Source organism: Lactuca sativa, chromosome 3 (genome assembly GCF_002870075.4).
Source record: "Lactuca sativa cultivar Salinas chromosome 3, Lsat_Salinas_v11, whole genome shotgun sequence".
NCBI classification, from domain to species: Eukaryota; Viridiplantae; Streptophyta; class Magnoliopsida; order Asterales; family Asteraceae; genus Lactuca; species Lactuca sativa.
The window spans coordinates 9,604,384-9,615,581 of record NC_056625.2 but is presented as its reverse complement, the minus strand read 5'-3'; the positions used below and the strand labels follow the sequence as shown (position 1 = coordinate 9,615,581).

Here is an 11,198-nt window from a genome sequence, read left to right as displayed (position 1 = left end):
ACGGGTTGTAAAGTCTACTCGACGAGTTGAGAGCTTTAACTCGACGAGTAGGACTGGCAGAGTGAAACCCTAATTTTCAGGGTTTTGCACCCTATTTAAACACCTTAACCTCTAAAGATTAGCTTCATTTACAGCCTCCAAGTCCCAAACCCTAAATCTCGAAACCCTAATGCCTTGTGTGAGCTTATGAGTCATTTTTTTTAGAGAAAACTTGTGTATTTGAAACTTGTGGAAGAAGAAGAAGCTTGAGGACTCAAGAAGGAGTGAGCAGATCTAGAAACTTCACCCCATCCTCGTCATATTTTGGTAAACAAGTCTCAATCTTGCTTAATGATTTCTTAGATCTCTTCATTTTCACTTTTATTGGGTTTTTAGTCCAAACATCTTGATCCTTGGGAAATGGACATCCTAGCTTCCAGACATTGACTTTAGCAATTTTACTATTAAGGACATCCCCCCCCCCCCCCCCTAAATCCCAGAATACAATGGCAATTGCTCTTTTTAGTAAAATTGTCCAAGATATGGAAGTGCATTTCGACATGATGGCTCGGCAGAAAGCAATTTTCTAGTGTTTACGAGAACCACATGCTCAAGATTTTCTTATAGTTATCCCTATAGATGGACTTGGCCAACATATGTCCCCTATGGAGTATCGTACTATCCTTAAATATTGACTCATGATCCCAATACTTACAACTTAGGAGATATGTTCAGTGTGTCGTAAGGCATGTTTAGACTCTTTTGGAGAGTATGTGGTTCATTCTAAAGAGCTCACGGGGTACCTTTAAATATAGACACAATATGGTTAGGGATGTTTTGATTGACATCTTTAAGTGTGTCGGGGTTTCTGCCAAGAAAGAGGAACCTATAAATTTCTTGACTGACCCGACAAAAGGAAGGTTAACCCTTAGATCGGCTGACGTTTTGGTTTTTGGATGGGTTGGTGGGAAACATGTTTGTGTGGACCTTACAGAGGTATCCTTTCTTGTGGGCTTGAAGGTTGGAGGTTTCAAGGTGAGACATGCTGTTTTAAAAGGTACTACATGCAAGGTCACAAAACATAAGAAATTATGCATAGAAAACGTGTTCATATCATTTGCATTTAATACGTTTGATTTCTTCGTGTCGGATGCGGTGGAGCTTCTTAATAGAGTACAACGGATCATGCATAGAAATGATATATTCCATACATCTATGGATGCAGTCTTCAAAAGAATTGGTTTTACCATACAGAAAGGCTTAACGACGCAACTTGTTGCTCATTTGTCTTCTCACTCGTTGTATCGTGATCACTAAATTGTACTTGATAAAATTACTAAAGTATGATCCATTGTAATTAACTAAATTAACCAAAAAAAACATTGTAATATAGTATAAAGCAATGGACATATACTCGATTCCTAAAGACTAAATACCAACAAAAAAAAATTATTTATTTTTCTTTAAGTAATAATCCATATATAGTTAAGTTGATTTTTCTCATTTTCCACCGGTAATCAAATGGCACATGCAAAATTGACAGATGTTGCAGATCGAGATGTTGCAAATCGAGTTTATATTAGAGTATATTAGTTCACTAGAAGATGTGAAAACCCCTCATATGCACTCGTTGGAATAGCCTTGTAAAAACTCTTTAAAGGATATGTAATATTTTATTAATACAAACTTCCCAATTGAAGAATCATTTTGAAAACAAATGAAGAGGATAAAATCCCAAAGAGGTATATCACTATCAATTAAATCTAACTATTACTTACATGTCTACCGAAAAATCTTCTAATTTCTTTAGTCATCAACTTCTATTTTCTCAACCATCTCTATCCTACTTGTCGGGCTACCGAGAACATGCCGAATATAATACATTAGGCATGGAAAGCCTATTACCGTCACATAGGGGGTTAGACACCATGAAAATATAATATATAAAAGAGAAAAAGTATATATGATAAGAAAATCCTATCAAATTATTATATATAATAGAAAGCAAATCCTTTATAAATAGTATAGTTTTGTATTTTCGTAACCACAAAAATGTCTTTTTGGAAGAACATTGCAATGCAATGTTATCATGAATATTAAAAACGTCATGAATAATAAAGAAGGTATTAGAAGAAATAACCCCTTTCTCCTTATCAACAAAAACACCATTTTTTTGGTAGAACATACGGGAGGACATACAATGTTATTACTATTAAAAAAAAGTATAATAAGCATCATGAATATTAAAAAAACATTGTGATAATAAATAAGGTCAACGAAGATGCAATGCATGCTATAGTTTTAAATGCCCAGACCAATTTCATCTCATCTCTTATCGGGAAAACGTAATGATTATTGCTAACATTATGAACCTCATGGGCCTCATTAAGATCATGAACATTGTGAACATCATTAAACATCTTATGTAAGTCTTTTAACAACCTTTATAGTTTAAAAATACGCCCATTGTAACATTCTATCATCGTGACTCAAATACTTTCTTCTAGCTATCCTTATAGATGGGCTTGGCCAACATATGTCTTCGGTGGAGTATCGTACCATCCTCAGATATCGACTCATGATTCCAATATTCCCAGCCGATGGGATATGTCCGGTGTGCCGCAAGACATGTTTAGACTCTTTCGGCGAGCATGCAGTTCATTGCAAATAATTCTCGGGGTTCAAATACATACACGAAATGGTTAGGGATGTTTTGGTCGACATATGTAAGTGTGTTGGGGTTTCCGCTAAGAAAGAGGCTCCTGTGAATTTCCTTACCGACCCGACAGAAGGAAGGTCAACCCTTAGACCGGCTGACGTTTTGATTTTTGGATGAGTTGGAGGGAAACACGCATATGTGGACCTTAAAGGGGTATCTCCTCTCGTAAGTTTGAGGGTTGGGGGTTTCTCGGCGGGACAGACTGCATTAAAAGCTGTTACTTGCAAGGTCACCAAACATGAGAAACCATGCATGGAAAATCAACACACGTTCATACCATTTGCATTTGATACGTTTGGTTTCTTTACGCCGGATGCGGTGGAGCTTCTTAGTAGACTACAACAGATCATGCACAACCATGTTATATCCCCTGGATCTATGGATGTAGTCTTCAAAAGAATTGGTTTTACCATACAAAAGGGTTTAGCGACGCAACTTGTTGCCCGTTTGCCTTCTCATTCGTTGTATGATGATAACTAAAACAATTTACGATTAAAATCGTTACTGTTTTGGTTAATATATGTAAACCAAGAGATTCTTGAACTAATAATATACCAAATAATTACATTGTATGATTGTGATTCATTGAATAATAACAAACATTCTGAAAGAATAACAAGTATAATTCTTAAAAAAAAAAAACAACATTCTTAAACAATGAGTATGATCATTCTTTAATTCATTATTCAAGTCTTTCCCATCATGTCTTCAATCCATTTCCATCAGAAATTCATTGCCAAGTAATTTGTAGTGATACACTTGTGTTTGCATTCTGATATGACAAAAAAAAAATAAAGAATAAAATTCGAGTTCATTCTTAGAGAACAATCATTGTAAAAGAATAAAATTAAAGCTTACCTGCCTTTTTTGGTTGTCTAGGTTTGATCAATCTGCAGGATTACATGCGAAGAATATTTCTCTTCTTCATTCTGAAAGAATAGTAGCCTTCTTCAAACTAAAGCCCTTTTTATTCTAAAAGAATATTGCCCTCATTCTGAAAGAATTTTTAGGTTAACATTCATTTGGTAAGCAAACAAGTTATATTATTGTATGTGAAAATCAAAATTATAAAGTTTGAAACCATTTAAAGCTAAAGTTTGCAAACCTGTAAGTATTACTCAATTAACTCAAATATTAAAAAGAGAGAGAGATAGAGAGAGCATGGAAGGGATTTGCTGCCATATTAGCCAAGCTGATGATGATATTCACATGCAAACAAATAATAAATCATCACATATCAAGGAATGTGAATGGAATGTGAATGGAATGGAATAGAAATATGGAATGGAGTCAGTCATTACCTTGACAAGGTGCAGTAACATAATAAGCAAGACCACCAACTGGAACAGATTGACCAGAGTATTCAGATTCCTTCCATTTTCCCAACATATTAAACAAGAAATTCCCACTGTACTTTCATTGCAACAACTGAAAAGGAACAACAACAACAATATAAGTAATTATTCAATTCAACAAGTAAAGAAATAAAGTATAGATAAAAGTTTACAAGTCAAAACATCGGTAATAGTTAATTCCTCCTGTGAAACCAGTTTGCTCGAACTTTTTGGTGTAATAATCAAAATCTTCTTCGGATAACCATGATGGCAAGATGACAGGAGTATCATACAAAGCTCCAAAGGGCTTATCTTTAGGGAAATAAAACGGATCAGGATCACGATGTGTCAAGAATTTCTTAAAAACCTTCTTGGTTCCAAGACTCGCAAACACAGCTTCTATTTCCCCTGGTTCCTACAACAAAGTTAAACGGGGAAGAAAAAATTGACTCTTTTGTGCCAATTTATATATATTATACCATGGAAAATACTAAATGAAAGCTATTTTAAATAATCTTCGTGCTTGGGTTCATGAATTATACAACAAGATATAGTTCTTAAAATTTCGATAAGAGTCTTACAGCAGAAATGTTACATGAAATCGGCAAATGTAGTGATCATCTCTGTATGCAACACGAAAAATCTCTACATTTTTCTGGTGAGGTTTTCTTGGGGCAAAGTGAACGCTCAAATTGACCAAGGCTTTAACTTTGTCAGGTCTAAACAAACAAAGGCTCCAAGCAATCATGGCGCCCCAGTCATGCCCAACCACAAACACCATATCTACACCAAGAGCGGTGATGAGTGCAACCATGTCTCCGACAACATGAAGTGTAGTGAACTTGGTAGGATCGTCAATAGGTGCTCCGGTGGTGTCTTCGTAGCCACGAGGGTCAGGGGCGACTGCTCGGTACTCGTGGGCGGCGAGGTAGATGATCTGATGGCGTCAGGAGTACCAGAGCTCAGGGAAGCCATGGAGTAGCAGTACAATTGGGACCTGACCCATCTCTACATTCCTTCTCTCTCTTTTCTTTCTATAATTGTAACAGACATACACCTATCATTCGTTTCGTCAATCAATTTAGGGCTTGAATATGAAACAAATAGAGAAGACATAGAGACATGGTGAAATCGATCTACATGGGTGGTGGGAAGCGATGAAATCGATTTAGGGCTAATCTTCTATATTTATCTTTGCTTCTTGCGTGATATAAGGAATTGTTGTTGATCTACCATAATTAACTATGCAAATATTACTATAATACCCTTAAATGATTTATTTAATTATTTATGTTTTCCTAATTTCCTATTGGTGCATTCATGCACACAATAGTTGCTAGAAACATTTGAACATAGTTCTCTCTCTCTCTCTCTCTCTCTCTATATATATATATATATATATATATATATATATATATATATATATATATATATATATACATACATATTCTAATAAATGAATTGTTTTAATCTCCTTTTGTCAAGTGTCACTCTAATATAACTCCTCATTAATATTATGTCATGTGTCATGTAGTTTATTTTCTAATTATATGTTCAAATTTTGTATTTTAAAAACAAAGATTAGGTATGTTGCGGTATTTAAGGAATTGATAAGCATTTACCTTTTGACAGATTCAATTATCGTATTTAATCAATTTTTTATTAATTACCTTCCTTTTTTTGTTTGAAATGCAGCTAAATTGACGTGCTTAATGAAGGGTAGAACCGGAAATTCAGTTTGTGAAAAAAGTGGGAAAATTCGATGGGGGGAAGGCTAAATGACTGTCACGTGTACAAAATGTACTTATTTATTAGAATAGGGGATATATATATATATATATATATATATATATATATATATATATATATATATATATATATATATTCTCTTTTAATAAATGAATCATATATATGCCACATGACACCTTTTTACACTATGTTTTTGTCACATGACATCTTTGTGTTAACCCTTCGTCTTTTCTTCCCGCCTATTCCTACTTTCGATATTTAATTCCATTCCTAGAAACAAGGAAACACAAATATGTCCGGATCCTTCTTCAAATTAGCATCATCGCCATTAATGGTAATCCCATTAAATCCCAAATAATCAGGGAGATAGTTATTTTAAATCCCATAAAATAGCAATGTCGGCATTAATGGTAATCCTTCTTCTCTAAAAACCCTACACCATTACAGCTCACTGATTTCGTCGCCGCCATTTTGGTCTTACATTTCCATGTCTTCCTAATCATAAGCATGGCAGAAACAATCTAGACGAAACGTAGAATTGACATGAATTTTGTTTTTCAAAATCTACATGTTAACATGAGGTGCCATAAATCTTTTTTTAAACCCTTGAATACTTGTATTTTGTTTTTATTTTGGGTGCTTTGGATTATTTTATGTTCTGCCTTTCGTTTCCCATTGATTTGCCCTATTTTTTTATTTCTGCTCTACTTTCATTGCGGGACACTGTTGTTGGATCTTTATTCTTGTATAGTAACGAAGCAATAAAAAGTAATTCAGCCTTAATCCAAAGGTATTGCTATCGATTTTACAAATTGTTGGCTTTTCTGTGAATCGTGAAATGTTATTTACCCTTTGTTTCAGATGTTGTTATACACACTAATGATCTCAATCAGCTGCTCTTTTCTTATTTCACACCTATTGCTCGATGATGGAAGGAAGAATGACGTGCTTCTTTGTTTTACTTCTTAAGAATGAAACTCTTAAGACATTAATATGAAATCTTGACCTCCCTTAAAAATGACAAAGAAATCTTGATTTCCCTTTGGCAATATCCTCCATATTATCGATCCATGTTCTACTTCCCCAAATCTACTTATTTTCAAGCTTCGTCAACAGATTAATAGTAGTTACTTCAAACTTTACCCATCCAGTTAAACCAGTTTTGTATAGGGATGAAAATTTCACCTGACCTGGTGGGGAACCTGGTTTACTCGCCCCAATCGGGGACGGGTATTCCCCGTCAAAACAGGTACCGGGTATGGGGCCAGGGATCCCCATTATGCTAAAACTGTGGATGGGGTCGGGGCCGGGTATAAAAATCATCAACCTGCCCCGCCCCCGCTTTGATGACTATATATATATATATATATATATATATATATATATATATATATATATATATATATATATATATATATATATATATTAAGTCCACTAAAATAAATTGATCATTTATTAGACCATTAGAGAGATAGAGTCTGTATATCAAATTATGTTCCTAATTCCAAGAATTCGTCAATCGTCACTTCGCTCGACGATCTGTATCCGAAATCGTCACTTTTTCGTTTTGATGCTTATTAAACTTTATGATTGATGTAAACAGAATCTGATTATGGCATCTAGTTTTGATCTCTATTAAACTTGATTTTTTTGTGTATGTTGAGTTTATTATGTTTATAGATTGGGGATGGGTTGGGGATGAGTTGGGGAAATGCCCAAAATACAAAGGGGAGGGGAGTAATTCCCCCTATCCGTCAGGGATAGGGATGGGGATGGGAATGATGTTAGACACTCGAGGACGAGGAGAAGGATGGTCAACCCCATTCCAAACCCACTCTATTTCCATCTCTAGTTTTGTATTCGGCTTGGGATGCTTTTTTAATATCTACAATTTTCGTAATCATCCAACCTGTTCATTTCTACGGTATATTACTCTTTTGAGTTTTAGTTTAGATTACTTTTATAAAAATTTTGCATTCTTGACTGCTTTTTTGCTTTATTGTTGAACATATGTTTGTAGTTTAGATAAATTCTATACTTTACAAGACTCGAGGTGATTCAAGAACCATTTAAACCCATGGTTGCAGAAATCGTTAATCGGGGAACTAGCGATTAGGGATTAATCGGCTAGGCGGGTATAAATCGGGACATTAATCGGGAACCATTAATTATTAAGAAAACTATTCAAAAATTTATAAATCTAATTTTAATCATACAAAAAAAGTGATTAATCGGCGATTAGGTCTAATTAAGGTCGATTAGGTCCGACTTTGACTGCGTTGACCAAACCCAATTATGTCCGATTAAGTCCGATTAGGCCCGATTAGGTCTGATTAATTCCGACTTTGACCTATATTGACCAAACCCGATTATAGTGACCGATTAACAATAAATCTCATCGGTGGGTGCCCGATTAACGATTAATCGGCCGAGTAGGCTGATTTCTACAACACTGGTTAAACTTATTGTCTCTGATTAGGGCATCCAAAAGGTGGTTTATTGTTTTTTTTACCTTTTTTAATGTTGCCTGTATTACCATATGTTCCCTATGTAACTATGTGTGATGTGTCTATTTTGTTCATCTTTGTATGTCTATTTGTGTGATTTGTTGATTAATTATTATTGTAGGTAGCATGGTGACATCTTGTTAGAGGTTATTTTAATACAATTAGCTACATTCGACTGGTCAAATGGAAATGTCATGTTTTATTTTTTTAAGTTGTAACTTAAAAAACTATCTTCATGTATCAGTACATATTTTATATTTAGGTTGTAATGTTAAACATGACAATTTAAATATAAGGCAAAGGAGAAAACTATGTAGATTTCCAAAATAGCCCTTGTGGTTTTCATCTAAATATTGAAGAATCATTTTGGTGTGGTGAATGGTATGGTTAAACATATGTTGTTTCCATATAATTCTCAGTAGATCCAAATTCCTAGATATTTTGTTTTGGCTAAAACAAGTTTAATTTCACTTTATAGGCTTTGCTAATGACTCTAGAAGCTATACTTCTATAATTTGTTGTTAAACATGATTACCATTCTAAAGTATGTCATTGCTTTTAAAAAATGATGCGTATCACATTTTAAAGGTGAAACAACATTTTTAAACTTCATATCAACATAAGTTTATTTATTTATTTATTTGTGAAATTTAATGTTTTAAATTTTTGGCTAAAACACCTATGGTGGAAATAATGGATCATTGTATTTGTATATGTATGCTTCTACTTGGGTTATAAAGTGTGATCACAAACACAATTTCTTCAAATTTAACTGTGTCATAGTAAACTATTATGTTTTTCTTATTATCATAATTTAAATAAAATTATTTACTTTTTATAACCATTTCAGATATTATTTACAAATAAGTATCATAAACTTACAAATATGCATCAGTCCTTATATACAAATTTTGTGAGATATCATTTTATTATATAATTTCCTTTTTCTTATCATATAATTTTTTTTATCATCAATCGTGTAACACACGAGTTATAACATAATATATATATATATATATATATATATATATATATATATATATATATATATATATATATATATATATATATATAATCCGATAGAAACCCAAAAAATAATAAGAACCGCGTTGACAATTAGAGATGGCAACGGGGGTGGGGAACACAGGAGACCCCAATCCCCATCCCCATCCTCGAATCCTCAATCCAATCCCCATCCTCATCCCCATCCCCATCGGGGAATATGACGAGGACTAGGGATCCCCAATGGGGAAACGGAGATTTCTTTTTCTCTTTTAATATGAAAACTTTTACGTAAGAAAAAACTCTAAATTTCAATTTTACCAGCATAAGTTTAAAGATTTCATAAAATATATAAGTATTCATAAATTGCATAAAAAATATAAATAAATTTTCTACCAAATTTAAATACATACATGAAAAATCAAGCAGAAAAAAATTATCAGATTGATATTTTAGGTAAAATAGATCAACCAAAGAGGAAAAAGAAATATACACGAGTTTAAATTAGAAAAAAGAAAAAGTAAAAATATAATTTCAACCAATTAATTACTAATGAGTTAGAAATTTTATGTATTATAAATTGTACTATAAATATATGTTCTGTATTATTTTTATATATGATATATATGTCGGGGGCGGGTCCATGGTTGGGATTAAGGGTATCCCCATCCCCACTTTTTTTATTCGGGGATTCCCTATCCCCGTCCCCATCCCCTGTCAACTTGGGATTCACCATTTAAAACGGGTACGGATTTCGAGTTCTCCGTTGGATATGAGGTTTTTTGTCATTCCTATTGACAATTTTCGACAATCAAATGTCAAACAAAATCATTGGATGCGATATGATCACATGTGAGCATGTTCGTAGAACAAAATAAAGAACATGCCCATATAATTATAATTTAACTTTTTTATTTGTTTATTTTTCATTTATCCTATATATATATATATATATATATATATATATATATATATATATATATATATATATATATATATATATATATATATATATATATATATATATATATATATATATATATATATATACACTAACGTCCATAAAAATGAGTTTTTATCTTTGCTTTTTATTGTCACTTTTTGTTTTCTTTATTTTTGCTTTTTATTCTTTATTTGTTTTGAATCCGTTTTCACCGTTTATTTGTGTCATCGTGTTTTCATCGTTTTTTCTATTTCTAATTTATCATTTATTTTTTTATAGGTAGGTCAATATAAATTTTATTGTAACGACCGAAAATTTTCAATCAATTTAAATTTTTCAAAAACAACATGATTTCATTAAATTATTACAAAAAGGTTTTCAATACAATTAAATTAAAGTATTCCCAGAATCATATCACAACATAAACACGAGGAGCGGTACGATCACGCCTTCGCCTTGCCACGGTCTCCTGAAGAACCTGAAAAACATTAAACCACAACTGTAAGCCCGAAAGCTTAGTGAGATATCCCCAAAATACCAACCAACATAACATCCCATATCATATCCGATCACAGAACAGCCATGCACTTCGTGTCTACTGTGTGACTGGTCCGCCGCACCGGCCAACAGTCCACCTGGTCCACCCTCCGAGTCTAGCCATATATATCGAGTCTGCAGTGTGATTGGTCCGCCCGCACCGAACCTTCAATCCACCCGGTCCACTTTCCGAGTCTACAGTATGACTGGTCCGCCCGCACCGGCCCTTCAGTCGGTCTGGTCCACTCTCTGAGCCTCGGCACGTTTGGTCCGCCCTCTTGGGGCCTACAGCCTATCCGGACCGCTCGCTGGGCCTTCGGGACAACCGGTCCGCCCTGGGTATCTTGGCCTACAGCACAAAGTAAGACCCGCCTCAACCCAACTCCAGTCCAAACAACCATGTGCACATAAACATACAATCATATAAC

General features: G+C 33.9%; 1 pseudogene; it reads right to left on the bottom strand.

The window, feature by feature from the left end:
* Positions 1–3,741: 3,741 nt before the first annotated feature.
* On the bottom strand, positions 3,742–6,251 carry LOC111920878 (uncharacterized; annotated as a pseudogene).
* Between the last annotated feature and the right edge of the window lie 4,947 nt (positions 6,252–11,198).